Raw genomic sequence first — 27,349 nt, 5'->3', positions numbered from 1 at the left:
GTATGGATGTAATAGGACAAGGCCTGGGGCTGTGGAATTTGTGGTGTAGGTTGTAGTTTGGCCTCAAGATAGTATTCCTAGACTCATACAGGATGGCTGGAGCTGTGAAGTTCTAATGCAGCTCTTTGACTTTTGTCATCACTTTCTTGCAGATGCAGACAGATTAAATCTGCGGCAGAGCGCCCCATACCGTGTGAGGTGGTTCCCACCTGAAGGTCGGTCACTGTTTGTCTTTGCAGGGCAAACATAAATGGTGGCTGTGTTACAGGATTGTTCTTTGTCTTTGTTCTTAGGCGGTAAAGCCAGATCTTAGCAGTCAAGGTCAAGTGAATGAGGTAAGTAGTCACTGGTGGAAAGAACCACTTGTTATGCCTTGGGTGCCAAGTTCTGGTACAGCTCTAAGCATCCATTATCATTTGTGTGTTTCAGGTAGTCCCCTTGTATTACAGCGAACTCCTCGCCGCCTGGCTGACAGGCTTGTCTTGCCGCCCTCATGAGTCCTCCGCAAGTATCATGGGACTCTGCGATGAAGCCTTTACCTTTTCCATGCGAAGGTACCGTCCCGGTAGCCTTTGGCGACGGCCGAGGAGTTGCGGCGTGTCGGGGAGGGAGGGTGGGGGAGCGAGGGTCCGCTCAAGTTTCAGCAGTCCTGCATCACCTCCTCTCCTCTTAAGTCAGGTATACCCTGCGGTGACGGTATCGGCCTCGGGGCGTGGCCAAAGCGTGTGGTCCGACTTCCCCGGCCTTCTTAGGAGACGGTGAGTAGTGGAACTGTTGGGGGCTTGGCCAATGTGCCACGAAGTTCCTGTACTGATGTTTGGTTTTCTTTATTGTAGCCGTCTAAAAGACAAAAGCCCGGCGATGGTAGGAGCTTCCGGGATGGTGAGGCGGTCTTCTTTTGCGTCCCAGGTGGATTCACATCTCAGGACGTCGGAGAGATAAGTCAAGGGGATGAAATCGGAGTATCGAGTCGGGCCTTGCTGGGAGGGATTTTTGCGTCAGCTTTGGAGATGGGGAAACCCAAGAAGGGGTGCCTTAGCCCGCATAAAGTGAAAGTCTCACATTTGATGACAATGCTGAGGTGCGCAGGGCAGAGCAATCGCAGTGCATGTTGTGTCACTTGTCTATAGTGCATGCCATGTCTTTTGGGTGTCCTGTGTCACAGGTCTTTTGCCTTAGCCCTTTGATGTGCTTGCAGTCATGCTTTCCACCCTGAGTTCTCTCTCCTTGTTGTATCCTCTCGTTTGTCATCTCCTCTGTCATGGGTGCCTGCATGGGTTTGGCCCAGAGCTGCTCTGCCCTGCAGCATACCCTGGCATATCGGTGTAATAGAACAAGGCTTGGGGACTTGAAATTTGTAATGTAGGGTGCAGTTTGTCCTCTAGATGATATTTCTAGATTGTCAGAAGATGGCTGGAGCTGTGAAGTTCTCATGCAGCCCTTTGACTTTTGTCATCACTTTCTTGCAGATGCAGATGGATTAAATCCGTGCCAGAGCGCCCTATACCGGGTGAGGGGGTTCCCCCAGGAAGGTCAGTCACTGTTTGTGTTTCCTCAGCAAGTGTAGCTGGTGGCTGTGTTACAGGATTGTTCTTTGTCTTTGTTCTTAGGAGGTAAAGCCAGATCTCGGCAGTCAAGGTCAAGTGAATGAGGTAAGAAGTCACTGGTGGAAAGAACCACTTGTTATTTCTTGGGTGCCAAGTTCTGGTACAGCTCTAATCATCCACTGTCATTTGTGTGTTTCAGGCGGTCCCCTTGTATTACACTGAAACCCCTCACCGACTGGCTGATGGACCTGGCTTGCTGCCCTCATGAGTCCTCTGCAAGTATCATGGGACTCTGCGATGAAGCCTTTACATTTTCCATGCGAAGGTACCGTCTGGGTAGCCTTCAGCAACGGCCGAGGAGTTGCAGCATGTCGGGGAGGGAGGAGGAACAAGGGTCCACTCAAGTTTCAGCAATGCTGCATAACCTCGTCTCCACTCAACCCAGGTGTACCCTGCGATGATGGCGTCGGCCTTGGAGCGCGGCCAGAGCATGCGGCCTGAGGACCCGGGCTCTCTTAGTGGACGGTGAGTAGTGGAATTGTTGGGTTTTGGCTGACATGCCACTAAGCTCATATACTGATGTTTGGTTGTCTTTATTGTAGCTGACTGAGAGACACCAGCCTGGCAATGGCAGGAGCTTCTGGGCCGGCGAGAGGCCGCCTTCTTTTGCGCCCCAGGAAGATTCACATCCCCAGATGTCCGAGAGATAAGTTGAGGGATATGACCCACGGAGGGAATGAAAGCGGCGTGTCGGGCTGGGTCTCTCGGGGAGGGAGTTTTGAGTCAGCTTTGGAGATGGGGATGTCCAAGAAGGGGCCCCTTAGCCCGCATAATGGGAAAGCCTCACATTTGATCGCAATGCTGAGGTGCGCAGGGCAGAGCAATCGCAGTGCATGTTGCGTCACTTGTCTATTGTGCATGCCGTGTCTTTTGGGCATCTTGTGTCACAGGTCTTTTGCCATAGCCCTTTGATGTGCTTGCAGTCGTGCTTTTTGCTGAGAGTTCTCTCTCCTCATTGCATCCCCTCTTTTGTCGTCTCCTGTGTCACGGGTGCCTGAGTGGGTTTGGCCCAGAGCTGCTCTGCCCTGCTGCATACCCTGGCATATCGATGTAATGGAACAAGGCCCAAGGCCTTCAAATCCGTTATGTATGGTGTAGTTTGGCCTCTAGATGATATTCCTAGGTTGTCACAAGATGGCTGGAGCTGTGAAGTTCTCATGCAGCCCTTTGACTTTTGTCATCACTTTCTTGCAGATGCAGACAGATTAAATCTGTGGCAGAGCGCCCCATACCAGGTGAGGGGGTTTCCTGCAGGAAGGTCAGTCACCGTTTGTTTGCGGGGCAAGTGTAATTGGTGGCTGTGTTACAGCATCGTTCTTTGTCTTTGTTTTTAGGAGGTAATGCCAGATCTCAACAGTCAAAGTCAAGTTAGTGAGGTAAGTGGTGACCGGTGTACTGAACCGGTTGTTATTGTTTCGAAGCCAAGTTCTGTCACTCTAAGCTTTAAGCATCCATTATCATTTGTGTGCTTTAGGCAGTCCCTATGTATTAAGGTGAAACTCCTTGCCAACTGGCTGATGGACCTGGCTCGCCGCTGTCGTTAGCCCGCCGGAAGTATTACAGGACTCCTTGACAAAGCCTTTACCTTTTCCATTTGAACGTGCCGTCCAGGTTGCCTTCGGCAACGGCCGAGTAGTTGCAGTGAGTTGCGGAGGGAGGGAGGAGCGAGGGCCCACTCAAGTTTCGGCAATGCCGCATCACCTCGTCTCCTCTTAACCCAGGTATACTCTGTGACGATGACGATGGCGTTGCCCTCAGAGCGTGGCCAAAGCGTGCGGCCTGAGGAGGCCAGCCTTTTTAGGAGACGGTGAGTGGCAGAATTGACAGGTTTTGGCTGAGGTGCCACTAAGTTCATGCACTGATGTTTGTCTGGTTTTCTTTATTGTAGCTGACTAAGAGATAACCAGCCCGGTGAAGGCACGAGCTTCCCGCATGGTGATGCAGCCTTCTTTTGCACCCGAGGCAGATTGACATCCCCAGACATCCAAGAGATAAGTTGAGACCTGTGACCCACAGTAGGGGTGAAAGCGGGGTGTTGAGTTGGGCCTCACCAGGAGGTATTTTTGAGTCAGACTTGGAGGTGGGGATACCCAAGAAGGGACCCCTTAGGCCTCATAAAGCTTAAGCCTTGCTTTTGATCACAGTGCCGAGGTGCGCAGGGCAGAGCAGTCCTGGTACATGTCACCTGTCTATTGTGCGTTCTCTGTCTTTTGTGCATCTTGTGTCACAGGTCTTTTGCCTTAGCCCTTTGAGATGCTTATCGCAAAGGCTGGGCATTATTCTTAGCATCTCTGTTCTTGGTGTTCCTCAGTGTGGTGCCGATACCATTGATCCTTTGACTCGTGATCTTGGAGGTGCGTCAGGATCACGTCTCTCTTCAACGATGTTGAGTCGAGTGTCTTTTCAGGTCTTGTTCTGAGCTGCATTGTCAGCTGTGCACTGCAATGATCCATTAGAGAGGATGAAGGCTATGTGAAGCTAGCTCCAGGATTCCACCCGTCCAGTTCTTGGGCATCCATCTTTGCGGTTCATGGAATATGTCCTTCTCTTATCATCATCTTCTGCCAGGGTTCTTGCAGCCTCGTTGGCTCACTGTCGGTCTCGGTGCCGTCATCTCATTGCTCATTTGCTTGGTCCTTGTGATCATCTAGCCCAGAGTTTTCCCTCCTTGTTGTGTCCCCTTGTTTGTCATCTTCTGTGTCACGGGTGCCTGAGTGGGTTTGGCCCAGAGCTGCTCTGCCCTGCTGCATGGTCTGGCATGTAGGTGTAATAGGGCAAGGCCAAGGGACTTGTAATTTGTAATGTAGGGTGTAGTTTGGCCTCTAGATGATAGTCCTAGATTGACACAAGATGGCTGGAGCTGTGAAGTTCTCATGCAGCACTTTGACTTTTGTCATCACTTTTTTGCAGATGCAGACGGATTAAATCTGTGGCAGAGCGCCCCATACCGTGTGAGGGGGTTCCTACAGGAAGGTCGGTCACTGTTTGTCTTTGCAGGGCAAGTGTAACTGGTGGCTGTGTTACAGCATTGTTCTTTGTCTTTGTTCTTAGGAGGTAAAGCCAGATGTCAGCAGTCAAAGTCAAGTGAACAAGGTAAGAAGTCACTGGTGGAAAGAACCACTTGGTATTCCTTGGGTGCCAAGTTCTGGTACAGCTCTAAGCATCCTTTGTCATTTGTGTGTTTCAGGTGCTCCCCTTGTGTTACGCTGAAACCCCTCACCGACTGGCTGATGGACCTGGCTTGCTGCCCTCGTGAGTCCTCTGCACGTATCAGGGGACTCTGCAACGAAGCCTTTACATTTTCCATGTGAAGGTACCATCTGGGTAGCCTTCGGCAACGGCCAAGGAGTTGCGGCAAATCAGGGAGGGAGGGAGGAGGAGTGAGCGTCCACTCAAGTTTCAGCAATGCTGCAACTACTCGTTTCCACTCAACCCAGGCATACCATGCTATGATGGCATTGGCCTTGGAGCGCGGCCAGAGCGTGCGGCCAAGGACCCGGGCCCTCTTAGAAGACGGTGAGTAGTGGAACTGTTGGGTTTTGGCTGACATGCCACTAAGCTCGTGTACTGATGTTCGGTTGTCTTTATTGTAGCTGACTGAGAGACAACAGCCTGGCAATGGCAGCAGCTTCTGGGACAGAGAGAGGTGGCCTTCTTTTGCGCCCCAGGAAGATTCACATTCCCAGACGTCTGAGAGATAAGTTGAGGGGCTGCGACCCACGGAGGGAATGAAAGCGGGGCGTTGGGTCAGGGCTCTCTGGGAGGGAGTTTTGAGTCATCTTTGGAGATGGGGATACCCAAGAAGGGGTGCCTTAGCCCACATAATGGAAAAGTCTCACACTTGATCGCAATGTTGAGGTGCGCAGGGCAGAGCAACCTGAGTGCATGATGTGTCACTTGTCTATTGTGCATGCTGTGTCTTTTGGGCTTCTTGTCACAGGTCTTTTGCCTCAGCCCTTTAATGTGCTTGCAGTCATGCTTTCTGCTGAGAGTTCTCTCTCCTCGTTGCATCCCCTTGTTTGTCATCTCCTGTGTCACGGGTGCCTGCATGGGTTTGGCCCAGAGCTGCTCTGCCCTGCTGCATACCCTGGCATATAGGTGTAATAGAACAAGGCCCAAGGCCTTTAAATCTGTAATGTAGGGTGTATTTTTGCCTCTAGATAATATGCCTAGATTGTCACAAGATGGCTGGAGCTGTGAAGTTCTCATGCAGCGCTTTGACTTTTGTCATCACTTTCTTGCAGATGCAGGCAGATTAAATCCGTGGCAGAGCGCCCCATACCAGGTGAGGGGGTTCCTGCATTAAGGTCCGTCACCTTTTGTGTTTGCAGAGCAAGTGTAAATGGTTTCTGTGTTACAGCATTGTTCTTTGTCTTTGTTCTTAGGAGGTAAAGCCAGATGTCAGCAGTCAAGTGAACGGGGTAAGAAGTCACTGGTGGAAAGAACCACTTGTTATGCCTTGGGTGCCAAGTTCTGGTACAGCTCTAAGCATCCATTGTCATTTGTGTGTTTTAGATGTTCTGCTTGTATTACATCAAAACCTCTCGCTGACCGGCCGACAGACCCAGCTTGCTGCCCTGGTGAGCCCTCCAGAAGCATTACGGGACTCCGCAACGAAGCCTTTACCTTCTCCATGTGAAGGCACCGTCTGGGAAGCCTTCGGCAGCGGCCAAGTAGTTGCAGTGAGTTGTGGAGGGAGGGAGGATTGAGGGCCCCCTCAAGTTTCGGCAGTGTTGCATCACCTTGTCTCCTCTTAACCCCAGTATACCCTGTGACAATGGTGATGGCATTGGCCTCGGAGCTTGGCCAAAGCGTGCAGCCCGAGGACCCCAGCCTTTTTAAGAGATGGTGAGTGGCAGAATTGACAGGTTTTGGCTGAGGTGCCGCTAAGTTCATGCACTGATGTCTGTTTCGTTTTGTTTATTGTAGTTTGCCAAGAGATAACCAGCCCGATGAAGGCATGAGCTTCCTGCATGGTGAGGTGGCCTTCTTTTGCACCCGAGGCAGATTGACATCCTCAGACATCCAAGTGATAAGTCGAGACCTGTGTCCCACAGAGGGAGTGAAAGCTGGGTGTTGAGTTGGGACTCACCGGGAGATATTTTTGAGTCAGATTTGGAGGTGGGGATACCCAAGAAGGGACCCCTTAGGCCCCATAAAGCTTAAGTCTTGCTTTTGACTACAGTGCCGAGGTGCGCAGGGCAGAGCAGGCCTGGTACACGTCACACGTCTATTGTGCGTTCTCTGTCTTTTGTGCCTCTTGTGTCACAGGTCTTTTGCCTTAGCCCTTTGAGATGCTTATTGCAAATGCTGGGCATTATTCTCAGCATCTCTGTTCTTGGTGTTCCTCAGTGCGTTGCCGATACCATTGATCCTTTGACTCGTGAGCTTGGAGGTGCATCAAAACCACGTCTCTCTTCAGTGTCGTTGAGTCGGGTGTCTTTTCAGGTCTTGTTCTGAGCTGCATCGACAGCTGTGCACTGCAATGATCCATTATAGAGGATGAGGACTTTTAAGAATGTGAAGCTAGCTAGAGGATTCCACCCGTCAAATTCTTGGGCATCCATCTTTGCGGTTCTTGGAATAAGCCCTTCTGTTATCATCCTCTTCTGCCAGGGTTCTTGCAGCCTCGTTGGCTCACCGTCGGTCTCGCCGCGGTCATCTCATTTCTCATTTGCTCGGTCCTTGTGATTGTCTAGCCCAGAGTTCTCTCTCCTTGTTGTGTCCCCTTGTTTGTCATCTTCTGTGTCACGGGTGCCTGAGTGGGTTTGGCCCAGAGCTGCTCTGCCCTGCAGCATACTGTGGAGTATGGGTGTAATAGGACAAGGCCTGGGGATGTGGAATTTGTGGTGTAGGTTGTAGCTTGGCCTCAAGATGGTATTCCTAGACTCATACAGGATGGCTGGAGCTGTGAAGTTCTCATGCAGCTCTTTGACTTTTGTCTTCGCTTTCTTGCAGATGCAGACGGATTAAATCCATGGCAGAGCGCCCCATACTGGGTGAGGGGGTTCCCGCAGGAAGGTCGGTCACTGTTTGTCTTTGCAGGGCAAGCATAAATGGTGGCTGTGTTACAGCATTATTCTTTCTTTGTTCTTAGGCGGTGAAGCTAGATCTCAGCAGTCAAGGTCAAGTGAACGAGGTAAGAAGTCACTGGTGGAAAGAACCACTTGTTATTTCTTGGGTGCCAAGTTCTGGTACAGCTCTAAGCATCCATTGTCATTTGTGTGTTTCAGGCGGTCCCCTTGTATTACACTGAAACCCCTCACCGACTGGCTGAGGGACCTGGCTTGCTGCTCTCATGAGTCCTCTGCAAGTATCATGGGACTCTGCGATGAAGCCTTTACATTTTCCATGTGAAGGTACCGTCTTGGTAGCCTTCAGCAATGGCCGATGAGTTGCAGCATGTCAGGGAGGGAGGAGGAACGAGGGTCCACTCAAGTTTCAGCAATGCTGTATACCTCGTCTCCACTCAACCCCGGTATACACTGCCATGATGGCGTCGGCCTTGGGGCGCGGCCAGAGCGTGCGGCCTGAGGACCCGGGCTCTCTTAGTAGACAGTGAGTAGTGGAATTGTTGGGTTTTGGCTGACATGCCACGTAGCTCATATACTGATGTTTGGTTGTCTTTATTGTAGCTGACTGAGAGAAAGCAGCCTGGCAATGGCAGCAGCTTCTGGGACAGCGAGAGGCGGCCTTTTTTGCGCCCCAGAAAGATTCACATCCCCAAACGTCTGAGAGATAAGTTGAGGGATATGACCCACGGAGGGAATGAAAGCGGGGGTGTCGGGTCGGGGCTTGCTGGGAGGGAGTTTTGAGTCAGCTTTGGAGATGGGGATGTCCAAGAAGGGGCCCCTTAGCCCACATAATGGGAAAGCCTCACATTTGATCGCAATGCTGAGGTGCGCAGGGCAGAGCAATCGCAGTGCATGTTGCGTCACTTGTCTATTGTGCATGCCGTGTCTTTTGGGCATCTTGTGTCACAGGTCTTTTGCCTTAGCCCTTTGATGTGCTTGCAGTCATGCTTTTCGCCGAGAGTTCTCTCTCCTCATTGCATCCCCTCTTTTGTCGTCTCCTGTGTCACGGGTGCCTGAGTGGGTTTGGCCCAGAGCTGCTCTGCCCTGCTGCATACTCTGGCATATAGGTGTAATAGAACAAGGCCCAAGGCCTTTAAATCCGTAATGTATGGTGTAGTCTGGCCTCTAGATGATATTCCTAGATTGTCCCAAGATGGCTGGAGCTGTGAAGTTCTCATGCAGCCCTTTGACTTTTGTCATCACTTTCTTGCAGGTGCAGACAGATTAAATCCGTGGCAGAGCGCCCCATACCAGGTGAGGGGGTTTCCTGCCGGAAGGTCAGTCACCGTTTGTTTGCGGGGCAAGTGTAATTGGTGGCTGTGTTACAGCATCATTCTTTGTCTTTGTTTTTAGGAGGTAAAGCCAGATCTCAGCAGTCAAAGTCGAGTTAGTGAGGTAAGTGGTGACCGGTGTACTGAACCGGTTGTTATTGTTTCGAAGCCAAGTTCTGTCACTCTAAGCTTTAAGCATCCATTGTCATTTGTGTGCTTTAGGCAGTCCCCATGTATTATGGTGAAACTCCTTGCCAACTGGCTGATGGACCTGGCTCGCCGCTGTCGTTAGCCCACCGGAAGTATTACAGGACTCTGTGACGAAGCCTTTACCTTTTCCATTTGAACGTGCCGTCCAGGTTGCCTTCGGCAACGGCCGGGTAGTTGCAGTGAGTTGCGGAGGGAGGGAGGAGTGAGGGCCCACTCAAGTTTCGGCAATGCCGCATCACCTCGTCTCCTCTTAACCCAGGTATACTCTGTGACGATGACGATGGCGTTGGCCTCAGAGCGTGGCCAAAGCGTGCGGCCTGAGGAGGCCAGCCTTTTTAGGAGACGGTGAGTGGCAGAATTGACAGGTTTTGGCTGAGGTGCCACTAAGTTCATGCACTGATGTTTGTCTGGTTTTCTTTATTGTAGCTGACTAAGAGATAACCAGCCCGGTGAAGGCACGAGCTTCCCGCATGGTGATGCAGCCTTCTTTTGCACCCGAGGCAGATTGACATCCCCAGACATCCAAGAGATAAGTTGAGACCTGTGACCCACAGTAGGGGTGAAAGCGGGGTGTTGAGTTGGGCCTCACCAGGAGGTATTTTTGAGTCAGATTTGGAGGTGGGGATACCCAAGAAGGGGCCACTTAGGCCCCATAAAGCTTAAGTCTTGCTTTTGATCACAGTGCCGAGGTGCGCAGGGCAGAGCAGGCCTGGTACATGTCACCTGTCTATTGTGCGTTCTGTCTTTTGTGCATCTCATGTCACAGGTCTTTTGCCTTAGCCCTTTGAGATGCTTATCGCAAACGCTGGGCATTGTTCTTAGCGTCTCTGTTCTTGGTGTTCCTCAGTGTGGTGCCGATACCATTGATCCTTTGACTCGTGAGCTTGTTGGTGCATCAGGATCGCGTCTCTCTTCAGCGACGTTGAGTCGGGTGTCTTTTCAGGTCTTGTTCTGAGCTGCATTGTCAGCTGTGCCCTGCAATGATCCATTATAGAGGATGAAGGCTTGTAAGAATGTGAAGCTAGCTAGAGGATTCCACCCGTCCAATTCTCGGGCATCCATCTTTGCGGTTCTTGGAATAAGCCCTTCTGTTATCATCCTCCTCTGCCAGGGTTCTTGTAGCCTTGTTGGCTCACCATCGGTCTCGCCGTGGTCATCTCATTCCTTATTTGCTCGGTCCTTGTGATCATCTAGCCTAGAGTTTTCTCTCCTTGTTGTGTCCCCTTGTTTGTCATCTTCTGTGTCACGGGTGCCTGAGTGGGTTTGGCCCAGAGCTGCTCTGCCCTGCAGCATACTGTGGAGTATGGGTGTAATAGGACAAGGCCTGGGGATGTGGAATTTGTGGTGTAGGTTGTAGCTTGGTCTCAGGATGGTATTCCTAGACTCATACAGGATGGCTGGAGCTGTGAAGTTCTCATGCAGCTCTTTGACTTTTGTCATCACTTTCTTGCAGATGCAGACGGATTAAATCTGCGGCAGAGCGCCCCATACCGTGTGAGGGGGTTCCCACATGAAGGTCGGTCACTGTTTGTCTTTGCAGGGCAAACATAAATGGTGGCTGTGTTATAGGCTTGTTCTTTGTCTTTGTTCTTAGGAGGTAAAGCCAGATCTCAGCAGTCAAGGTCAAGTGAATGAGGTAAGAAGTCACTGGTGGAAAGAACCACTTGTTATTTCTTGGGTGCCAAGTTCTGGTACAGCTCTAAGCATCCATTGTCATTTGTGTGTTTTCAGGTAGTCCCCTTGTATTACACCAAACTCCTCGCTGACTGGCTGACAGACTTGTCTTGCCGCCCTACTGAGTCCTCCGCAAGTATCACGGGACTCTGCGATGAAGCCTTTACCTTTTCCATGCGAAGGTACCATCCCGGTAGCCTTTGGCGACGGCCGAGGAGTTGCGGCAAGTCGGGGGGGGGGGGGGGGCGAGGGTCCGCTCAAGTTTCCGCAGTCCCGCATCACCTCCTCTCCTCTTAACTCAGGTATACCCTGCGATGACGGTATCGGCCTCGGGGCGCGGCCAAAGCGTGGGGCCCAAGGACCCCGGCCTTCTTAGGAGACGGTGAGTAGTGGAACTGTTGGGGGCTTGGCCAATGTGCCACGAAGTTCCTGTACTGATGTTTGGTTTTCTTTATTGTAGCCGTCTAAAAGACAAAAGCCCGGCGATGGTAGGAACTTCCAGGATGGTGAGGCGGTCTTCTTTTGCGTCCCAGGTGCATTCACATCTCAGGACGTCTGAGAGATAAGTCAAGGGGATGAAAGCGGAGTATCGAGTCGGGCCTCGCCGGGAGGGATTTTTGCGTCAGCTTTGGAGATGGGGATACCCAAGAAGGGACGCCTTAGCCCGCATAAAGTGAAAGTCTCACATTTGATGACAATGCTGAGGTGCGCAGGGCAGAGCAATCCGAGTGCATGTTGTGTCACTTGTCTGTAGTGCATGCCATGTGTTTTGGGCGTCTTGTGTCACAGGTCTTTTGCCTTAGCCCTTTGATGTGCTTGCAGTCATGCTTTCCACCCTGAGTTCTCTCTCCTTGTTGTATCCTCTCGTTTGTCATCTCCTCTGTCATGGGTGCCTGCATGGGTTTGGCCCAGAGCTGCTCTGCCCTGCTGCATACCCTGGCACATAGGTGTAATAGAACAAGGCTTGGGGACTTGAAATTTGTAATGTAGGGTGCAGTTTGTCCTGTAGTTGATATTTCTAGATTGTCACAAGATGGCTGGAGCTGTGAAGTTCTCATGCAGCCCTTTGACTTTTGTCATCACTTTCTTGCAGATGCAGACGGATTAAATCCGTGGCAGAGCGCCCCATGCCGGGTGAGGGGGTTCCCACCTGAAGGTCGGTCACTGTTTGTCTTTGCAGGGCGAACATAAATGGTGGCTGTGTTACAGGATTGTTCTTTGTCTTTGTTCTTAGGAGGTAAAGCCAGATCTCAGCAGTCAAGGTCAAGTGAATGAGGTAAGAAGTCATTGGTGGAAAGAACCACATGTTATTCCTTGGGTGCCAAGTTCTGATACAGCTCTAAGCATCCATTGTCATTTGTGTGTTTCAGGCCGTCCCACCGTCTTATGCCGTACTCCTCACCGACCGGCCGACGGACCTGTCTCGCTGCCCTCGTTAGTACTCTGTGAGTATCATGGGACTCTGTGACGAAGCCTTTACCTTTTCCATGTGAGGGTACCCTCCAGGTTGCCTTTGGCAATGGCCGAGAAGTTGCAATACGTTGGGGAGGGAGGGAGGGGGAGTGCGGGTCTGCTCAAGTTTTAGCAATGCTACATCACCTCGTCTCCACTCAACTCAGCTATACCCTTCAACGATGGTATCGGCCTTGGAGCGTGGCCAGAGCGTGCGGCCTGAGGACTCCAGCCTTTTTAGGAGACGGTGAGTGGCAGAATTGATGGGTTTTGGCTGAGGTGCCACTAAGCTCATGCACTGATGTTTGTTTGGTTTTGTTTATTGTAGCTGACTAAGAGATAACCAGCCTGGTGAAGGCACCAGCTGCCTGCATGGTGAGGCGGCCGCCTTTTGCACCCGAGGCAGATTGACATCCCCAGATATCCAAGAGGTAAGTCGAGACCTGTGACCCACAGTAGGGGTGAAAGCAGGGTGTCGAGTTGGCACTCACCGGAGATATTTTTGAGTCAGATTTGGAGGTGGGGATACCCAAGAAGGGACCCCTTAGGACCCAGAAAGCTTAAGTCTTGCTTTTGATCACAGTGCCGAGGTGCGCAGGGCAGAGCAGTCCCGGTACATGTCATGTGTCTATTGTGCGTTCTTTGTCTTTTGTGCATCTCATGTCACAGGTCTTTTGCCTTAGTCCTTTGAGGTGCCAAGCATGTACCTTTTCACTTTGCGGGTATTGTCCAGGCCCCCTCCAGAGTCGGATGAAGATTTGAGGTGCGCCAGGGCAGCAGTGTAGAGGAGCCCTGGGGATTAATCTTCTGGAGGGTGATAGTCACGTTTTCTGTTTTGTCGTCTTAGGTACCATGAGCCAGTGTGGAGCCGAAGTTTGGAAACGGCCAGTAAGCGATTAGCCTTTGCAGTTACGAGGGAGGGGGGCGTTGCACAAGGGGTCATTTTTGGGACGTCTCATCGCAGTCTGAAGTTTCTTTCTGAATTTTTGCAGCCTCCAAAGCAGACTACAGGGACTGTACTGATGTCCACAGCGCCCACGTGTTCTTTTCTGTCGAGGATGGATTTTTTCCTCTCGTCTCTGAAAGCTAAGTGTTGGGACTCGTGGTTGGGAGAAGGGAAAAACCTTTGGAATCACAGGAGGCAATCTGAAGTTAGCTTAGAGGAGAGGGCTGTAGTGGGATGGGCCCCTTGGAAGTAAAGGGAGAGGGTTTGTCCTTAGCATCACCTGACCCTTTGCCGGGCAGAGCAGTTCCATACCCATGTTTTTGCAAGCTTTGTGCTTTGAGTCTTGATGTCATTGCAGATCTTTTTGCCTGAGGAGCCTGCCTTTGGGTCCGGAGCGGTTGCCCAGCAGTCATCACCTCTTTCTCTAGGCCTACTGAACTTCTTGAGCATCCTCTTAACAGCTTTGGCACTAACTTCTCGTAAGGAGTTGTTTCACTGTCACGTGCTATTGCCATAGAGCCGTCTTTCCTTTGGCATCGTCACTTTCTGGCTCATCTTGCAGCAGGAATCTTGGGTCCATCAGGTGAAACTGCTGGGCAGTTTTAACTTCTCTCTGTGTTATGTAGTTTGTGTCCATCCTCTTCTGCGTCCTAGGGCTTTGTTATGTCTTGATGCTTTATCGGCATTGTTCTGGGCCGTGTTGGCAGCGGGGGGGGGGGGTCTCTCCTTGTGTACTTTCCCAGATTGGGCTTATTCCAGCATCTTTACATTTTTACTCTTTGAGACCAGAGGAAGTGCAGGAGATGTTCTCATCCATCTTCCTTCTCACTTTTGGTAGTGCCTTCTGTTCACATCCTATTCCCTTAGACTTCTATATGGAGCATATTAGACCCTCCTCACGTGACCGCGGTAGTTCTGTAGGTTTTGTTGCCTTAAAGCATATCGGGCTCAAGAATTAATCTTCCAGAGAGTTATCTCAAGCCGTCGTGTCGTCTTTGCTTATATTCGGCGCACCACCTTGTCCATGTGCTCTTTGCAGTTGGAGCTGCCCTGCCCTGGCAGGGTAATGGTTAAGAAGAACAGTTATAAAACTTAAAGGTTCATATCTTTTCTATGGGGTTTTGGGTAGAAAATTTATGGGCCTAGCGTGGAGATAACTCCTAGCCTTCGGCCCCTCACTGACCGCCTCATGTTGTCTCTCAGGTCCCTGAGGTGGCTTTGGATCTCTGTGGTCACTGATGCTACCAATTTTCCCAGAATCTACCGTTTGATGTCGAGGAGCAGCAGCTGGAAGATGTGCTGAAGCATCTTCATCCGTAGAGTTTTTTGAGTAAGGGCTGCAGAACAAAGGAAGCAGGAAGCTGAAGAATGTGTGACTGTGTGTGTCTGTGAGAGTTGTCTGTCTTTCTACTTCTGTCTGCCTGTGAGAGCATGTGTGTTGATGGGTTCTAATGTTGTATGTGAGATTTTTGCCTTTCAGGTTTTTCAACACATTTTTAAATTTTGAATTAAAAAAACCCCAGCCAGGTTTGTTCCCTCCCCCCCCCAGGTTTTTTTTCCTTTGGTCCTGGCCGGTCTGCGAGGTGACGTTCATCGCCAAGGTTTGGGTGCGGACCGTGCCGGCGATGGGGTTTTGTGAGGGAGGATGATTTGGAGGCTCCTGGGAACCACATTCCCATAGAGCGCCGAGGGTTAGTGGAGCGGTCAAGATGAGAGCAAGGGTGGGTTTGTGTGTAAGCTAAAGGAGGTGTGGGTGGTGGATGACTGTTATGTTCTCTACATGTTGCTGTTTTGGGTTTCTTATAACAATAAAAGAAAATGTAATAAACTTTCCAGAAACAGTAGCATTGTTTTATTGCATTGATATGTATTTGGCTTGCATTGCCCTGTATTGTTCTGTATTGGTGTTTGCCACTGAATTTCCATGTATTGCTCTGTGTGTAAATTGGACTTTTGCCAGCATGTATATGGATTGTATTCGTACTTGTGTTTGTATATGTTATTTCCACATTTTGCTGAAGTGTAAATAAAAAAATTCAATGAAGAAAGAAGTTCCAAAGAACTCGCTCAGAACAGGGAAAGAAGAGAAAGCGCACAGACTTTCAATGCAGTACTCTAAAACCGGTGAGAGATTTAGTCTCTGTCGGAGCAAAAGCTCCTCTGGACTCAGGCCCAGAGGGAAGCCAAAGCACGGGGATTGAATTTAAACCTTTGGACAGGCTGAGATACATGAAGCCACACCAAAGTGAAATAGAAACATAGATTTTTAACTTCAGTAGAAATATATGCTAAGTGCCTTCAACATTAAAAAGCTGTAGCAGAGACCTTAAACACAGTTCTTGCTGCAGCAGTGTTACCTTTTCACAGAATTCTTTACTTTAGACAAAATATAGATAGAATTACACTGTTCATATTTTTTAGATAGACTGTTCACATAAACAATAAGAGCCGATAGAAACTGCATACGCAAATCTGTGTAATACCTATGTAGTACTTGTGTAAGGCTTACGACTGTTAAAATCAGGCCAGGATAGGTTAAGAAAAACTAGAATCGTGTATTAATCTTATTGGTCAGTTAACAAATATAATCCACACTTCCGTAAGAAAAAATATAGAGTGTATAGTACATTGTATAGAGTGCATCAAGTATAGTGTGTATAGTATATAAAGCATATAGAGTATATGGAGCATATAGAACATATAGAAGAGGCTGGTTTTGCCTGCTGTTGCTGCTTGGCTTTATCATGTAACCCCCTCTGAACTCTGCCTTCAAGAAAACTATGAGCCTATGAAATAAAGAACTTAGCAGAACAGCAGCCTCCTCTGCTCCGTTACCCCGGTCCGAGAAGGAAGGGTACCCCGTCAAAAGCTCAACAAGTCTCGTATATCAAATCTCAAACGTCACATGCATACTTATGGAACACTTTCTAGTTTAAAAAAATATTTCAAAAACCAACCCTGACAGTTTACCTGCACCTGGCATCAACTATCTATTATCTATGGAAAGGAAAGCCCAGTGCCTCAGCGTGTCAGGTGCAGACAATGAGCCGTCCAGGGAAGGAGCAGCAAATCCTTTCTGCACCTGCCCTCACACTTGGACCGGCAACAACCCCAGGTGTGAGCCGTGAGAATGATGAGGGGGCGGAGCAGCCCCAGGTGTGAGCTGTGACGGTGAGGAGAGGGCGGCTCCTGCCGGGGCCTGTTTTAGGAGGGGTTACCTCAGCTCACTTTTGCAGGGCTATGTTGGAGGAGAGGGGCTTACGGTGAGGTCCTGGGGGGGTCTCTCACGAAAGGACGGTGAGAGCATCTCACAGGGTCTGGGGGAGCACTCGGATGCAGTTAGATGCGGAGCATTGCCAAAGGAGGCGCCAGGCAGCTGCAGCTAAGCAGGTGAGCCGGTGCGTGGGTTTGCGGGGGGGGGTCTTTCTATTTTTCCCTTCTGATTTCATCTTGCCAGTCCCTCCCCCCGTGCCCTCAGAAAAAATGGGGATTACGAGAACAAAAGGAGTTTAAATGGAGGGAAGAAACTCCTCCTTCATTATTGTCTGTGTTTGAACGAGGGGATCCCCCTTCCATTTAAAATGGAAGGGGAAAGCACAGATGTTACCATTTTATGGGTTTGAATTGAGGGTAACCCCTCCATTTTCATCAACCTAAGTTCTAAATTGAGGGGGAAGCCCTGCTGCCCCTGCTTTTTGAGGGTTTTAATGAAGGTAACAATCGCCCTTTCCCCATCATTTGAGAGTTGAGGAAAACTCCTCTCTTTCTGATATCTTAGACCATTAAATAGAAAGGGAGAACACATTTATTTATTTACCATTGTATTGGTTTGAATTGAGGTGAACACCCCCCGTTGCCTCAGTTTCAGGGGTTAAATTGAAAGAAACTCCGGCTTTTTCCAGCATTTGAAAGGTTTGAATCGGAGCGTGCCACCGCATTTGAGGTCGCTTCCGGCCATGCCCCGGCACCGAATGTCTCGCGCGGGAGCACTCCCGGCCCCTGGGGAATTTCTGAGGAGGAGTGGGAATTTGGGGGCTGGGCCGCCGACAGGGACCGACGGAGCCGCGGCGGTCCGAGCCGCGCGGAGCCGAGGTGAGCGCCGCCGGGCCGGCAGGCGGGAGATGCGGCACGGAGCCGCGCCGCCCCCGGTCGTCCCGCCCGCTCCGTGCCGTCCGTGCGCGGGGCTCGGGCGCCGCCGGGTCCCCTTCGGTCAGGCGCCGGTGCCGGTGCCGTTCGGCAGGCGCCGGGGGCGGGCGGGGGTCTCCCGGCGCGGGGCCGCCCCCGCCTGCCGGAGGAGCCGCTTCCGTGCCGCGAGCCGCGCTCCTCCCGGTTCCGGGAGCGCGGGGCCGTCCTCGGGCGGCGAGTGCCGCCGGTTCCGTGGGTCGCGTGGCTTTTCCGGTCCCCTCGCACCGTGGAACAGCGCCAGCCCGGAGCGAGTCCCAGCAAGGGGCGCTGTAGCACGCTTGCGGCTTGTCCGCTTCATAGTTTGCTTGCAAAAGGCCACCGAAAGGAACAATGGAAAAAAACCCAACCCCGATCTCCCAGGCTTTTTATCCAGGAGCTTAATTGGTATTGCTCTTTAACTGAGCCACGGCTTTAAATAATGAATGATTTAGCAGCCTCTGAGATAATCCTTGTCCCCTCTGTGATTGACGGAGGCAGACAAGGAGGTTTAATCAAATTAGAGAAGTTATTAATTACAGCAAGCAAGGCATAAGCAAAATCAGCGCTGGGCGACAGGGGAGTCCCCGCTCCACCGACTGCCGCAGGGGTTTGCAAATTTCAGTCCTTCTTTTATGCAGGATCATTTCCTGTTAACTTATCTTTAAGGGAGTACTCTACGCATGTGTGAGCTTGTTGCTAGGGGGTCGTTTTCTGCCTTCTGGTGGTCGATGGCTGAAGGCAAGTAGTCTTCTTCAAGTGCCCTCTGGGTGACCCTTTCCATATTTGGTCAGTTAGTATCCCCTGCTTTTCTTCCTGGAGCTTAAACAATAGTACACTTACAGCACTTACAACCTTTACATATGGATTTGTTAAGACATTTCCTGTTATGTACGTTGTGGCCTGTGTCAGCTGTTTTCAATGAACAAAATACCCTTATTTATTACAATCCCCCCTTTTTCTCTTGTTCATTTTTGTTCATTGAATCTTTTTAGCTCTTGTTTAGCTAATTCTAACATTTCTTCTTCATGATTTTCTGGTATCTGCTGGTATTTAGCCCTAAGGAGCATTAAATGTGCTACTTCTAAGCGCCCTTTTACTATGGAGATCAGCTTATTGAATATACACGGCCCAAATGTGAGTCCTAGGACTAACAGAATTAGAGGCCCTGCAATGGTAGATAACAAAGTGGTTAACCAGGGTGAATGATTAAACCAGGATTCATACCAGCTCTGTTGTGCCTCTCTTTCTCTTTTCCGTTGTTCTAGCCGTTTTCTTAGTTCAGTCATGGTGTCTATCACTACCCCAGTGTGGTCTGCATAAACACAGCATTCTTCTTTGAGTGCTACACACAGTCCTCCCTGCTGAAGGAATAATAAGTCTAATCCCCTCCTATTTTGTAGGACTACTTCTGATAGAGATCTTACTGATTTTTCTAGGCCATCAATTGCTTGTTCTATTCGGCTTAGATCTTCATCTACTGAGACCCTTAGTGCTCTTAATTCTTTTTGCTGGGTGACTAAGGATGCTACTCCAGTTCCTGCCCCAACTCCTCCTATAGTGAGAAGGGTTGCTATGGTTAATGCAATAAAAGGTTCTCTTTTTACTAGGTGATGATCTGCTGTGGTGTGTTGTTGGTACATGTATTCACTAGGATGATACGTGATTCGGGGTATGATGGACACTTGAATACAATAATCGTGGGTGTAATTAAATAGTTGAATTCGATGTAGTTTAAGTTCTAGCGGGGGCCTTTGAGTTATCATGCTCTTTTTCCATAATTCTTCTCTATATTTCATTAAGGTAATAATGTAATGATTCATGTTTTGGTCTCTTAAATTTGGGTGATCTTGAGGTTCCCCCATATTATAAGGCATTCCATACAGCATCTCAAAAGGGGAGATTCCCATGTCAGATCTTGGTTGAGTCCGTATGTTTAACAAAGCTAATGGTAGACATTTCACCCACGACAACTTGGTTTCAAGCATAAGCTTTGTCAATTGCTTCTTTATTTCCCCATTCATTCTTTCTACTCGTCCTGAACTTTGGGGATGCCAGGGGGTATGATATTCCCACTTTATTCCCATAATTCCCATTACTTCTTTGATGATTTTAGATACAAAGTGGGGTCCTCGGTCGGAGTCAATAGTCTCAATTATTCCATATCTAGGGATAATATTTTCTAATAGAACTTTGACCACTGTCTGTGCTGTTGCCCTTGCTGTGGGAAATGCTTCGACAAAATGCGTTAGATGGTCTACTATAACTAATAAGTATTTACTTCTTCCTACTTTGGGCAATTCGGTGAAATCTAGTTGTACGTTAGCAAAGGGCCTGTGTGCTAGTGGTCTCCCTCCCAATGGGTGTTCTCTTAAATAAGCCTTATTCACTTTAAGGCAAGTTATGCAGCCTTTAACAATTTGTTTTGCCAAATTATATATTCCAATACACATATACTTGGTGGCAAACTGGTCTGCTAGTGCTTGTGTTCCCCAATGAGTTTGGCTATGTAACCTTGGTAAAATTTCTACTGCTATTGATTTAGGTAGTACTACTCTTCCATCTGGGAGTTTCCATTCTCCTTCTGAATTTTCTTTTAGCCCCATTTGTGATAGTTTCTCTTTTTCTTGTTCTGTAAAACTATACATTCTAGTTTTATTGAGGAATTTCTCCTTTGGTTGTTCCTTATCCTGAACTTGTTGTATAACCAAAAGTGCTGCCCTTTTTGCTTCTTGGTCTGGCCCATTATTACCTCTACTCCTAAAATCTAATCCTTTCTGGTGTCCTTTAAGATGTACTACAGCAATTCTTCTAGGCTCCCGTAAGGCCTGGAGTAGCTGTCTTATTAGCTCCTGATGGACTAAGTCTTTCCCTTGAGAGTTTATTAACCCTCGTTCTTCCCATATTTTTCCAAATGTATGTACGACTCCATATGCATATTTGGAGTCTGTATATATTGTCCCTGTTTTATTTTTCAGCAATCTCAGAGCTCGTAAGACTGCATACAATTCACAAGCTTGAGCTGACCAGGATCTACTTAGAGGTCCTGACTCTAAGACTTCTGACCCTTCCTCTTTAATGATTGCATAGCCAGATACTCTCTTTCCCTCGATTACCCGAGATGATCCGTCTACAAACAGCCTCTCCCCTTCTTCTAATTCTTCTTCTTCTAAGTCCGGTCGGATTTTGGTTTGTTCTTCTATGGTTAACGTGCAATCATGGGCTAATTTTTTCTCATTTGGTTCTCCGTATAAGAACTGGGCCGGATTTTGTAGTGTAGTGACCTCTAGTGTTAGCTTTGGGGAATCTAATAAGATCCCTTCATACTTTAAAAGTCTCGAATCTGTTATCCATTTTTCAGCTTTTTGTTGCAATATTCCCCTAATATTATGTGGAGATAGTACCTTGAGTTCCCCATTAAAAGTTATTTTACGTGCTTCTTCTACCAAGAGAGCACAGGCTACCACTGCCTGTAGGCATGTAGGCCATCCCTTGCTTACTGGGTCTAATAGCTTTGACAAGTATCCTACCGGTTTCTTTCTCCCAGCCCAATATTGAGTTAATACTCCATATGCTGTCCCATTTTCAATGTTTACAAATAGATAAAATGGTCTTTTAAAATCAGGTAAACTTAGTACTGGAGCGTTAATTAAATCCTGTTGCAGTTGTTCTAAGCTCTGCTCATCCTCTCTGCTCCATTTCAATAACCCGTCATGACTGAGCTTGTTATACAGAAATTTAACCTTGGTACTATAATTATCAATCCATTGTCTACAGTAGCCTACTAATCCTAGCAATTGCCTTACTTGTCTCTTGCTCCTTGGTGGCGGGAGTGAGAGGATTCCTTTCACTCTTTCAGGGTCTATTTTTTTCTCTCCTTTACTCAAATAATGGCCTAAATATTTTACTTCTTCTTCTACAAACTGTAATTTTGCCTTTGATACTTTTAGTCCCTTCAAGCTTAAAAAGTTTAACAGTTTAATGCTCTCCTCCTGAACTACTTCTTCTTTTTTTCCTGCAATCAGGAGGTCATCCACATACTGAATCAAAGTAATGTTTTCTCTTGTTTGATATTCTTGGAGGATTTGTTCTAATGCTTGTCCAAATAAATTTGGTGATTCTGTGAACCCTTGTGGCAGCACGGTCCATCGCAACTGTTGTCGCCTATGAGTATCTGGGTCCTCCCATTCAAAGGCAAAATAATCTCTACTATTTTCGTCTAAGGGGCAGGCCCAAAATGCATCTTTTAGATCAATTACACTACACCAGTGATTTTCTGGCCCTAGTCTACTTAATAGGGTGTATGGGTTAGCAACCACCGGGAACCGGGCCGCTGTCCTCTTATTAATTTCTCTTAAATCATGCACCGATCGATAGGATCCATCTGGTTTCTTTACTGGTAAAATGGGTGTATTAAAAGGGGACATACAGGCTTCTAGGAGTCCCTTGCTTATTAGTCTGTCTATTTCAGGCTTTAGTCCTCGTTTCCCTTCTGGGGATATGGGATACTGCTTGATCCTTATTGGAATTTCTGGATCTTTTATGGTTACGGAGAAGGGCGGAATGTTCAGTTGGCCCACACTGTCAGGCGTGTACCATACCTCAGGGTTAATTTCCTTTTCATCCTCTACTCTAAGGGGGCATAGTTTGATTCTCAATTCTTTATTAATTACTTCTAGGTTTATTCCCAATTCTACTATGAGATCTCTACCCATGAGGTTATACTCTGCTTCTGGTGCCAACAAAAGGCTTCCTATTCCTATTTTTGATTCGGTTTCTATCAGGACATCTTTAATAACAGGGACCTCAAAAGGTTCACCTTTGGCGCCCACTACAAGGGCGGTGTCTCGGGAGACTTTACATCCAGATGGTAAAACTTGGATAGTTGATCTTTCTGCTCCCGTATCTACCAGGAATTCAAATTCCTGGCACTGGGGACCGACTTTTATTTTTATCAAGGGCTCTGGATGTTTCTTGGTCCCCAGTAAGTAGAGCCCCTGACCCCTCTAATCTTCTTTAAACATCTTTTCATCTCTTATCCTCTTTCTACAATCCCTTCTGATGTGTCCCTTCTCCCCACAATAAAAACATACGACTGCTTCCCTCCTTTCCACTCTCTGATTTCCCTCTGTGTTCCTAGGGGCCTTTCTGGGCATCTGCCCCATTCGGCGGGGAGAGTCTTGTTTTCTGCTTTCCCTTACTGCTGCCACCATCATTCTGACTTGTCTCTTGTGATTCTCTTCATCCCTCCTGACATATACTTTCTGTGCTTCCCTCAACAATTTGTCTAATCCTCTCTCCTGCCAATTTTCTAGTTTTTCTAGCTTCCTCCTGATGTCATCCCATGATTTGGCTACAAATTGAGTTTTCAGAAGTGCCTGACCCAACTGTGTGTCTGGGTCCAGGCCTGAATACAGCTGTAGATTCTTTCTTACCCTTTCTAGCCAATCTGTTGGAGTTTCCTCCTTTCTCTGCCTCTCATTAAAGGCCTTATTTATGTTTTGTCCTCTCGGTACTGCCTCTCGGACCCCTTGTATAACTATTGTCCTTAAGTCCTGCATATGAGTTCTGTGTGCTGGATCCTGATGATCCCAATTAGGGTTTTGTAAAGGCCATTTGATATCTGCCTGTGGGCCTTGGGCATGTTGGGCATCCCAAATTTGCATTCCCGCCCGCCTAATCATGTTCTTTTCTTCTGCAGTAAAAAGAATATTTAGAATTGACTGCAACTCATCCCAGGTCTATATATTAGGGCCTAAAAATTGATCTAGCTTCTCTGCAACTCCCAGGGGGTCTTCTAATAGGTTCCCCATTTCCTTCTTAAAGTCCCGTACATCTCCAGAGCTAAGGGGAACTGAAATAAAGCCAATTCCTGGTTGGGGTCCCCCCATAGGCATTTCCCTCAATGGATAGAGGTTATGACGTCCAGCTCTGCCCCTTGTCATTGGTCCCTCCCGTTCGGGTTCAGGATTCCCTTCCTCTTCCTCTAGGGGCTGCTCAGGGAGTGGGAGTGGGGGTGCTTGCGGGGCCTGCGGAGGTATATAGGGGGGTGGAATCAACGGGACTTCCTCTTTCTTTTTATCTTTTCTTCTTACCCCCGAGTTTTCAGATTTTTCCTTTAAAGTAAACAGGAGTACCCCGGGGGTCTCTATCCATATTTTTGCATATTCACTCTCTTCTCGACTAAAAGGAGTTTTGGAATTTACCCATAAATTCAAATCCTGTCTCACCCAGTCCTCGTAGGACCCAAATATAGGCCAAAATACATTTCGTGATATCTGCTTTCCTCCCCAGACCTCTATACAATAATAAATCATCTTGGCCTTATCTTTATTCTGTGTACTCGAATAATGCCTCCAATTATTCAATAAAAGCCCTAACGGACTATCCTCAGGTACTGGGGGAAACCTCATGGAACTAGAGGGCTTGCTTTTCCCCTGTCCCATCCTCTGGAGTGCCTTCAGGCGTTCTGTGTGTGGAATCACTCGCTTCCCCTGGTTCGTGGCCCACGCCCTCGCGGGCAATGGGAACCGCACTACTGAGGGTCCACACTCGCTTGGGGAGTCCGGCTGCCGGCCCCCCTCTCACACACCGCACTCGCCACACTCCAGGATACCCGACCCCGACCGAACGGATCCCTTTTCCGCAAATACTCACGCTTCCAGCGTCTTCGTCCGGACCTCTGCGCACAAAGTTTATGGGGCCGACCGGTTCCCTTTGCTTAATGCCTTGAGTTTAGGTTCGTCGGTGGGAGCGAGGTAAAGACTGAGGATACCGAGGCCACCAGAGGTGGGGCGCCTCCCCGATATCTCTGTCTCACCGTACCATTCCCATCCGAGTCACGGCACCAAATTGTGATTGACTGAGGCAGACAAGGAGGTTTAATCAAATTAGAGAAGTTATTAATTACAGCAAGCAAGGCATAAGCAAAATCAGCGCTGGGCGACAGGGGAGTCCCCGCTCCACCGACTGCCGCAGGGGTTTGCAAATTTCAGTCCTTCTTTTATGCAGGATCATTTCCTGTTAACTTATCTTTAAGGGAGTACTCTACGCATGTGTGAGCTTGTTGCTAGGGGGTCGTTTTCTGCCTTCTGGTGGTCGATGGCTGAAGGCAAGTAGTCTTCTTCAAGTGCCCTCTGGGTGACCCTTTCCATATTTGGTCAGTTAGTATCCCCTGCTTTTCTTCCTGGAGCTTAAACAATAGTACACTTACAGCACTTACAACCTTTACATATGGATTTGTTAAGACATTTCCTGTTATGTACGTTGTGGCCTGTGTCAGCTCTTTTCAATGAACAAAATACCCTTATTTATTACACCTCTATCTTGACAAGATTAAGGTGAATTTGGCTTCTTAGGTTGTGTAATTAGCATCTGCTGCCTGAACTAACATTTGCTGTCTCCAGCTAGTTAACTTGTGCTTACATGAGTTAGTTATTGACTGCCCCTTCTTCAATCCCCCCCTTTTCTTTGGGTATTTGTAATTCTTTACAAATCTTGCATGTCTTTAAAGTAAGAACCCTTCTCTATCTTAGTTCTAAGTTTATGCTTGTGCCATGGAGCATAAGCATCTCGATTCCAGGTACATAATATCATACAACAGTAACTACTAATACAAACACTAAGTAACAATGCAATAACACAAATAGCTATTACAAACAATTGTTTAAGCCGGGTAAGTTGGGTAACCATGCTGTAAGTTTGTCTCATACCTCCTCAAACCTTCAAGAACTGTAATCTAAGGTGATCTGATGCAATGTTCACTTTGGATAAATAATTTTAACAGTTTTCTGGGTATGATTATGAGACCCTTTATCCTAGCCCACCCATCTGTGCTCATTTGTCCCTTGTCTTCTTGTATCCAATTTAAATCATCAGTGTCATATGGTGTTTTTTTTTTTTTTTTTACTTATAAGGATGCTAGAAGGAATTAGAGCTAGGGCTTGGATCTGAACCCCACTGGCCACTGCCTTTGCTGTTTTGTCTGCCATAGCATTTCCCAGTTCAGGGATAGTGTTACCCTGGGACTGTCCCTTACAATGCATTATAGCCACTTTTGAAGGTTTTACCACTGATTCCAGTAACTGTACAATTTCAGTAGCTTGCTTGATTTCTTCTGTGAGGTTAATAAACCCCTTTCTTTCCAGATAGCCCCGTGAGCGTGTACCACCCCAAAAGTATACCTCGAATCAGTCCAAATGTTGATAGGTTTTCCTTCGGCCAATGCCAAGGCTGGAGTTAGGGCTATTATTGCAGCTTTTTGAGCTGATGTCCCCACAGGTAATGGTTTTGCCTCAATGACAGCGTCTGTGGCTGTAACTGCATACCCAGCGAGCCGCTTACCATTCTTGACATAACCGCTCCTATCGGTGAACCAGTTTGCCGCATTTTCTAGCAGAGAGTCCTTTAGGTCCGGGCGGCCGGAGTAAACCGCCTCCACGGTTTCGATGCGGTCATGCCGTACAGGCTCCTCAGCAGCCTTGCCCCAGGTAAGCTGCTGGGTTTAAAATGTTAGTTACTTGGATACTCACATCCTCCGATTCTGCTAGGACAGCCTGGTATTTGAGACAGCGAGATGGGGTTAACCAGTGATTTCCTTTCTGTGAGCACCGCTGACACCGTGTGAGAGACAAAAACAGTTATCTGCTGTCCCAGTGTGAACTCGCCAGCTTCTACGTTCAGGATCACGGCTGCCACTGCACACAGTGCAGGCTCTCCTTGGCTGACCACGTCCAGCTGCTTGGAGAAATAAGCCACCGGCCTTTTGTAGGGTCCCAGCTTCTGTGCCAAAAGTCCCAGCGCCAGTCCTTGTCTCTCATGTCAAAACAACAGAAAAGGTTTAGTGACATCTGGTATGCCCAGTAGAATTACAAATACATTATTAGTCTTTGGTGTCCAGCATAGGTGAGTTCCCCTAGTCTCTTTTAGGAGTTGGTATAAAGGTTTCACAATGAGTCTATAGTTGCAGATCCGTAATCTACACCATCCTGTCATTCCCAGAAAAGTTCTCAGTTCTTTGGTTCTTCAGTTGGCCAGGGCATTTGACAAATTGCCTCCTTCCTGTTGTCTCTCAAGGCTCTCTCCCCTCCTGCCAGTTCATACCCCAGATATGTAACATTGTGGAGGACTAGCTGAGCCTTTTCAGGAGAGACTCTATGTCCACTTAGTCTCAGAAAATTTAAAAGACTTACAGTCCAGTTCTTGCAGTCTTCACAGGTCCTTGTTGCTATTAATAGATCATCGATGTACTGCAAGAGCGTACCTTCCCTTTCCCAAGCGGCGGCGTCCAGGCTTCCAGTTCCTCGGCTAATTGATCTCCAAATATCACGGGTCTATTTTTGAATCCTTGTGGCAACACAGTCCACGTAAGCTGGCTTTTTCTCCCTGTTCTGGGGTTTTCCCATTCAAAGGCAAAAATTTCCTGACTGCTTTCAGCTAATGGCAGACAAAAGAAAACATCCTTTAAATCTAAAACTGAAAACCACACTCAGTCACTTGGTAATTTTGTGAGTAAAGTGTCCTCAGGTCCTGAACTAATCAATAACTTCCATTTGGCTTTTGTACTGGTAGAATTGGGGTATTGCAGGAAGACCTACACTCTCTCAACAACTTCTGATCAATAAATTTACTAATTATTGGTTCCATTCCTACTCATGCTTCATGCCTTAGTGGATATTGTTTAACTGACACTGGTTGTACCCCTTCCAGTAGTTCAATAATCACTGGGGGAGCCCGTTTTGATCTCCCTGGAATTTCAACATCTCTTACTAATGGGATCATCTGATTTGTTATTTTACTATCTATGGGTATTTCTCTTCTTTCAGTCTTGTTTGTTTTGTTGTTTTTTTTTTTGGTTTTGTTTTGTTTTTTTTCCTAGGCCTGAGTTGGGCAAAGAATGGGTTTTCCCTTTATCTAATCTTAGTGGTTTAACTTACACTTTAAAGTCCTAGTCAG

At 48.1% G+C, this 27,349-nt stretch overlaps 3 long non-coding RNA genes across 4 annotated transcripts; all 3 read left to right on the top strand.

Annotated features, from left to right (window-relative positions):
- The first annotated feature begins 11,937 nt into the window (after window positions 1–11,937).
- On the top strand, window positions 11,938–12,358 carry LOC138100892 (uncharacterized). Its single transcript, XR_011146948.1, has 3 exons — window positions 11,938–11,992; window positions 12,071–12,112; window positions 12,207–12,358. It is a non-coding gene; the product is annotated as an uncharacterized lncRNA (long non-coding RNA).
- Window positions 12,359–12,455: 97 nt separating this feature from the next.
- LOC138100902 (uncharacterized) lies at window positions 12,456–13,780 on the top strand. Of its 2 annotated transcripts, XR_011146959.1 has the most exons (5): window positions 12,456–12,535; window positions 12,617–12,719; window positions 12,958–13,051; window positions 13,136–13,176; window positions 13,281–13,780. It is a non-coding gene; the product is annotated as an uncharacterized lncRNA (long non-coding RNA). The 2 variants fall into 2 exon arrangements; XR_011146958.1 differs by lacking the exon at window positions 12,958–13,051.
- Window positions 13,781–14,025: 245 nt separating this feature from the next.
- Window positions 14,026–15,078, top strand: LOC138100903 (uncharacterized). Its single transcript, XR_011146960.1, has 2 exons — window positions 14,026–14,332; window positions 14,438–15,078. It is a non-coding gene; the product is annotated as an uncharacterized lncRNA (long non-coding RNA).
- The last annotated feature ends 12,271 nt before the right edge of the window (window positions 15,079–27,349 follow it).

The sequence above is a fragment of the Aphelocoma coerulescens genome, unplaced genomic scaffold, assembly GCF_041296385.1.
Source record: "Aphelocoma coerulescens isolate FSJ_1873_10779 unplaced genomic scaffold, UR_Acoe_1.0 HiC_scaffold_151, whole genome shotgun sequence".
Classification (NCBI taxonomy): Eukaryota; Metazoa; Chordata; class Aves; order Passeriformes; family Corvidae; genus Aphelocoma; species Aphelocoma coerulescens.
Note: the sequence above shows the minus strand (reverse complement) of the source record. Positions and strands in the feature narration are given on the sequence as shown.